General features: G+C 42.5%; 1 non-coding gene across 1 annotated transcript; it reads right to left on the minus strand.

Annotated features, from left to right (window-relative positions):
- Window positions 1-929: 929 nt before the first annotated feature.
- On the minus strand, window positions 930-1,037 carry LOC148566914 (small nucleolar RNA R71). The gene has a single exon (XR_015882382.1). It is a non-coding gene; the product is annotated as a small nucleolar RNA R71 (small nucleolar RNA).
- Window positions 1,038-5,556: the final 4,519 nt, after the last annotated feature.

The following is a 5,556-nucleotide window of genomic DNA, read 5'->3' on the forward strand; positions in this document are numbered from 1 at the left end:
CTCTCAAATCTCTCGGAAAACTCCTGATTAATAAGATAGCACCCTTTTTTGTCAACTCGTTGGGAGACGACCTGGGATTCATACTCCCAGTACTTTTATTCTAAATTTGTGACAACCTTTCTAAATTGATGAGCGGATTTTAGCTAGATAAGAACTGTACTCACAACGCTATTTCTATATTGAATTCTTAATTGGCTGACTTACGTTACGCATCAATTTTTGGCGCCGTTGCCGGGGAGTTGTAATTGTGTGCTAAATTATTAATTAGTGTACATATTTTTAATTTTTGCATATTTTATTTTATTTTATTACCATGAACTGTATGTTTCTTTCATTGAATGACGTGTTCACTGCCTGATCTAAGCTTAGCCGCATTTGATACTGAAATTGAAAGAACTCTTTCACGTATTAGGCGAGCTCGGCGTAGGCTAGCCTCTGAGGGTGGTGAAGTGATTGTTATCGATTCACCAGTCTCATCTGAGGGCGAATCTGAACCGCCATCTGAGGAAGAAACAAGCTCCTCTACTACTGATTCAGTTGATTCACGTGCAGATAGTATGGCAGCACCTAGGAGGATTACTCTCCAGGAAGACGGAGCCCCAGACTTTACTCTGCAACCGTATCAAGTGCGTCACCCAAATCTGGCTGCATATTTTGAACTGAAGACCGCACTAATCAACTTGATGCCCAAGTTTTAGGGATTACCTGCTCAGGAGCCTATCAAGCACCTAAGGGATTTCCAGATAGCCTGTTCTACTGTTAGGCGTCATGGTGCAGATGAAACTTCTATTTTGCTAACTGCCTTCCCGTTTTCTCTTGAGGAAAAGGCGAGGGAGTGGTACTACACTCAACCTGAAGCGACCGTTACTAACTGGGATACGCTCAGGAGAGAATTCCTGGAAAAATAATTTCCAGTTGAAGTTACAGATAGACTGAGGAAAGAGATCTCTTGCATTATTCAAGGTGAATCAGAGACTCTTTATGAGTACTGGGAGCGCTTCAAGAATCTTCTAGACGCATGCCCCCATCACATGATTGACAAGTTAGTGTTGATCAGCTACTTCACTTAAGGCGTGAAGCCTCGGGATAAGACTATATTAGATGGTGCAAGTAATGGTTCCCTGAAAAAGTACAAGACCGCAGATGAAGCGTGGCAACTGATCAGTGACCTAGCTGAGTCCACTCGGAATCACAGGCACAGGAACAGTCACTCAAAGGCTATTGTCGAGGTTTCTTCTTGCATTGAGACTTCTGCTTTTACACAGAGTATATGTGAGATGACTAACCTACTGAAGCAAATACAGCTAAATCAACAACAACCTCAGCCTCCCTCACCACAACAAAGTCAACAGTTAGTCCCTCAGAGAGTATGCGGAATATGTGCTGATTATAGTCATTACACTGATGAGTGTCCGCAGCTCCAACAAGAGGACAACACCGTAGCAGCCACTCATAATTTCTATGACCGCCCAAATCAAGGGTACAATAAGCAAGGCGGCAATTACAACCAAGGTGGCAACTACAACCAAGGTTGGCAAAACAACTCCAACCAGGGATGGAGGGATAATTCCAACCAAGGTTGGAGGGACAACTACAACAGAGGAGGCAGAGACAACAATAGAAATCAGAGGTGGAATAACAACAACAGACAGCAGAACCAAAACCAGCCATACAGAGCACCTCACTTAAGGCAGTCCCAAGCACCTCAGAACAACCAACAGCAGGCCCCTCATATCACTTACCCTTCTTCTTCTTCTCATGATGAAATGCTTCAGTCTATTGAGCAAAGACAAAAGGCCATAGAGAACACACTTAGCTCCACCTTAAACGGCCTGACCTCAGCTATACAAGCTCTTGCCTCACAGATTGGATCAATGAATAGTTCCAATAATCAACCTTCAAGCTCCAATGGAATTCCTTCTCAACCCTTACCCAACCCCAAGGGTAGTGTCAATGCCATCACCTTGAGGTCCGGAACCACACTACAAGAGAGGAATCAGGAGGAGCCAAGCCCACAAGAACACGCCCCAGTTGAAGACATAGTTGAAGTGGAAGATGCTGAAGAGGAAGAGGAAGTACAGGACATGGTAGAAGAAGAAGCACAGCCAAGGAATGGAGCACCAAAGGATGCAGAAGCTGTAAATGGCGCCATTCCTGTTCCATTTCCACACCTTGCATGGAAGTCCAGAAAGCATATGGAACTTGATCCCAAAATGGTAGAAATTTTCAAAAAGGTTGAGGTAACTGTTCCCCTTTTTGATGTTATTCAACAAGTACCTAAATATGCAAAGTTTCTAAAAGATTTATGCATACACAAAGATAAAATTAATGAATTAGAAACTATTCCTTTAGGTAGTTCTATATCTGCTTTAATGGGAGGTATACCTGAAAAATGTAGTGATCCAGGTCCATGCATAGTTAACTGTACCATTGAGGGTGTAATATTTTCTGACTGCATGTGTGATTTAGGAGCGTGCGTGAGTATTATGTCATTGTCTATATATGATGCTTTGAGGCTCCCTCCCTTAAAAAGGTCGGCAGCTCGTTTTGTTTTAGCAGATAAAAGCATCATCACAGTGGTTGAAATTGCTGAAGACGTACTGGTAAGCATTAAGGGGCTCACATTTTTCATTGACTTCTATATTTTGGAAATGCCCCCTAATGACTCAGGAAGACCATCATCAATCCTGCTTGGAAGGCCATTCCTGAAGACTTCGAAGTTCAAGCTGGATGCCTTCTCAGGAACTTACTCCTTTGAGATAGATGGCAGAGCAGTGAGTTTCAGTTTAAATGAAGCTATGAAGCACCCTCCGAAAGATCATTCTATCTTTCAGTGCGACATTATTGATGAAACTGTAGCTGTAGTTCACCAAGAAGAAGTAGAAGAGAGGCACATGGAGCAAGGCCCAAGTGTGGGGACACCCTTTGAGCACAATGAGGACACTTTGCCATTATCACTAACTCCAGATGATCCAGAGCCCAGCCATGAGCATACATTGGAATTAAAGCCCCTTCCACCCCACCTCAAGTATGCTTACCTTGAGGATAATTAGAAGCTCCCAGTTATCATTGCAAGGGAACTCACTTCCCAACAAGAGGAGCAGCTGCTCAGTGTGCTGAGAAGACACAAGAAAGCAATTGGGTGGAGCTTGGTGGATATAGTAGGCATCAGCCTTCAAGTTTGTGAGCACAGAATATTCTTAGAAGAGGGAGCAAGACCTGTCTGTCAACCCCAAAGAAGATTGAATCCCACCATCTTAGAAGTTGTCAAGAAAGAAGTGACCAGGCTACTTGAAGCAGACATCATCTACCCCATCTCAGACAGTGAATGGGTCAGCCCAGTACAAGTAGTGCCCAAGAAGTCTAGAGTCACAATAGTAAAGAATGAGCATGGAGAGCTCCTGACAACTAGAGTGCAGAATTCATGGAGAGTTTGCATTGATTACAGGCGTCTCAACCAAGCTACTCGTAAGGATCATTACCCCTTACCATTTATTGATCAGATGCTTGATCGCCTGTCAGGTAAATCCCATTACTGCTTTTTAGCTGGTTATACAGGCTATTTTCAAATTCATATAGCTCCTGAAGATCAGGAAAAGACTACTTTTACATGTCCCTTTGGAACGTATGCATATAAGAGGATGCCTTTTGGCTTATGTAATGCACCGGCTACTTTCCAAAGATGCATGATGAGTATCTTTTCAGATCTTATTGAGAGCTGTATGGAAGTTTTTATGGATGATTTTAGCGTATATGGTGATTCGTTTAGCCTTTGCTTGGATAGTTTAGCTAGAGTATTAGACAGATGTGTTAGTTCAAACCTTGTTTTAAATTTTGAAAAATGTCATTTTATGGTGAAACAAGGTATTGTACTAGGACATGTTGTCTCTAATACTGGTATTTCTGTAGATCCAGCAAAAGTAGATGTCATTTCTAGCTTGCCTTACCCCTCCTCCGTGAGGGAAGTCCGTTCGTTCCTTGGCCATGTAGGTTTCTACAGGAGATTTATTAAGGACTTCAGTAAGGTAGCATTGCCTTTATCCAGACTGTTGCAGAAAGATGTTGAGTTTGAGTTTAGTGAGGATTGCATGCAAGCATTTGATAAGCTGAAAATCGCCTTGACTCAAGCTCCAATTGTGAGAGGACCAGACTGGAGCCAGCCTTTCGAGATTATGTGTGATGCTTCCAACCATGCAGTAGGAGCGGCGCTAGCTCAGTGCAAAGGTAAGGATCCTTTCGTCATTGCTTATGCTTCTAAGACCTTAGACGCTGCTCAGTCTAATTACACTACCACTAAAAAAGAGCTTCTAGCTATTGTTTTTGCTCTAGATAAATTCCGAGCCTATTTACTTGGTACTAAGGTGGTAGTGTACTCGAACCATGCAGTTCTAAAATATTTATTAGCTAAAAAAGAGTCCAAACCAAGGTTGATACGTTGGATACTGTTGCTGCAAGAATTTGATTTAGAAATTAAGGATAGGAGTAGTAACCAGAATTTAGTGGCAGAACACTTGAGTCACCTTGAACACATTAAGACTAACCTACTCCCATCAATGATGCTTTTCCATTTGATAGCTTGCACGCAGTATCTGAAGTAGTTCCTTGGTATGTACCTGTAGCTAATTATCTAGTTAGCCATACTTTCCCTCCTAATTTTACTAAGCATCAAAGAGACAAGCTGAAAAGTGAGTCCAAATATTATATATGGGATGATCCATATTTATGGAGGTATGGTGCTGACCAGGTAATTAGAAGGTGTGTGCCTCAATCAAAATTCCACTCCATTTTAGAGGCCTGCCACTCTTCTAAGAGTGAAGGACATTTTGGCTCTCAAAGAACAGCTAGAAAAATCTTAGACTGTGGATTCTGGTGGCCCACTCTTTTTAAGGATGCTGCTACCTTTTGCAAATTCTGTCCCCCATGCCAAAGGTTTGGGAATATATCCAAGAGGGATGAGATGCCCCAACAGATTATGCTTTTCTGTTAAATTTTTTATGTTTGGGGTATTGACTTCATGGGTCCATTTCCAAACTCTAGTGGTTACCTTTATATACTGTTAGCTATAGATTATGTTTCTAAATGGGTGGAAGTAGTTCCTACCCGCACTTATGATGCTAACACTGTTGTTTTCTTTGTTAGAAATCATATTATCTGTCACTTTGGATCACCACGAGTAATCGTGAGTGATCAAGGCACCCACTTTTGTAACAGGAGACTAGTAGGACTACTGAAGAAACATGGGATAGTTCACAAAGTAGCAACAGCATACCATCCCCAGACCAATGGACAAGCAGAGGTGTCTAACAGAGAGATAAAACGCATTCTGGAGAAGATAGTCAAGCCTCATAGGAAGGACTGGAGTACCAGACTTGTTGATGCACTCTGGGCGTATCGGACAGCGTATAAGACACCCATTGGGATGAGTTCCTTCCGCTTAGTGTACGGAAAGGCTTGCCACCTTCCAGTAGAAGTGGAACACAAGGCTTTCTGGGCTGTGCGGGAGTGCAACATGGGATTCGAGCAAGATGGTGTTGAAAGGAAGCTACAACTGGCAGA

This window comes from Arachis ipaensis, chromosome B4 (assembly GCF_059453495.1).
Source record: "Arachis ipaensis isolate K30076 ecotype BB chromosome B4, ASM5945349v1, whole genome shotgun sequence".
Taxonomy (NCBI): Eukaryota; Viridiplantae; Streptophyta; class Magnoliopsida; order Fabales; family Fabaceae; genus Arachis; species Arachis ipaensis.